This window comes from Monodon monoceros, unplaced genomic scaffold, assembly GCF_005190385.1.
Source record: "Monodon monoceros isolate NGI ecotype Baffin Bay Population unplaced genomic scaffold, NGI_Narwhal_1 Super_Scaffold_3, whole genome shotgun sequence".
Taxonomy (NCBI): domain Eukaryota; kingdom Metazoa; phylum Chordata; class Mammalia; order Artiodactyla; family Monodontidae; genus Monodon; species Monodon monoceros.
Window position 1 is genome coordinate 40,583,002 of NW_021703780.1, and position 1,118 is coordinate 40,584,119.

The following is a 1,118-nucleotide window of genomic DNA, read 5'->3' on the forward strand; positions in this document are numbered from 1 at the left end:
GCCCCCCCAGCGCCAGCGGGCGGCGGCGCCTCGGCTCGCTCCGGGCTTCACTCCGGCCGCGCCGCGGGCTCCGGGCAGACCCGGCGCCGTGCCCGCTCGTGGGGGCGCACTGGGCGCCGAGCGCCGCGGCTTACTCCTGTGTTGCCCGCCTGGAGGCGGCCTCGTCCCCGAGTGACCCCGTTTCCCGTACTCTGCCAACCAGTGTCGGCGGCCCCCCCGCGCCCCCGCCTCTCCACTGGGTGCCTTTCCACCTGGGCTCCTGGGCGCCGTTACGTCGTCCCCCTACTTCCATCCCTTGGGACCTGATTAGCCTGTGTGTGGGTCTGTCCAGTCTCTGGCCTCCCGCCTAACGGCCCTCCCGCCTCGCCCCCCACCCCCGCGGCCGTCGGTTGCAGGTCCCCAGTCGCTATCTATAGCCGTGTCTATAAATACCGTGCCCCGGGCCAGGCTCTGTAATTACAGCGGGCGGGCCGGGCCGAGGGGAAATAATTATGGAGACCCGACGGGGTGAGGGGAGGTAGCGACCCCCAGGCCCGCCTCTCCCTTCCCACTGTGCTGTAAATCCCGCCCCAGACTCTAATGAAAGGGGGCTCTGGGCCCCCAAGGGGGAGTAACGAGGAGGGGTGTTGTGACTGGACGTCTGGGCCCCCCCCAAAGAAAGAGACTGGGGAAGAGATATTGGGGCTCCCGAAAAGAGACTCCTAAGGTACAGGCCACTGAGTCTCTGCGAGAAGCAGAGGAGAGCAGGCCGAGGGTCAGCGAGGGAGGGTTCCCACTCGACCCCCACACCAGGTGGAGATCGGGGGTGGGGTTTCCCTCGGTGGCTGTGGGCGGGCGGCTGGAGGCAGGGGCTGGGCCGGGGGCGGGAGCGGGGTGGGGGCTCTGGGCTGCCGGGGTGGCCGGGGACACACAGGAGCGGCGGCCACCGAGGAGGGAGCAGCGCCGGAGCCCCGACGGCGCCTCGCTGCATGGAGCTGGGTCACTGAGAGCTGTCGCCACCCGGCAGCCTCCGACTTCCCCGGGACCCCGGCGTGCGAGCCTGCTCGCTGTCTCCTGCCAGCGTCGGGGTGTCCGGCGCCTCCGGCGGTCCCTGGGACCTGGCGTTCCGGGCGCCAGCT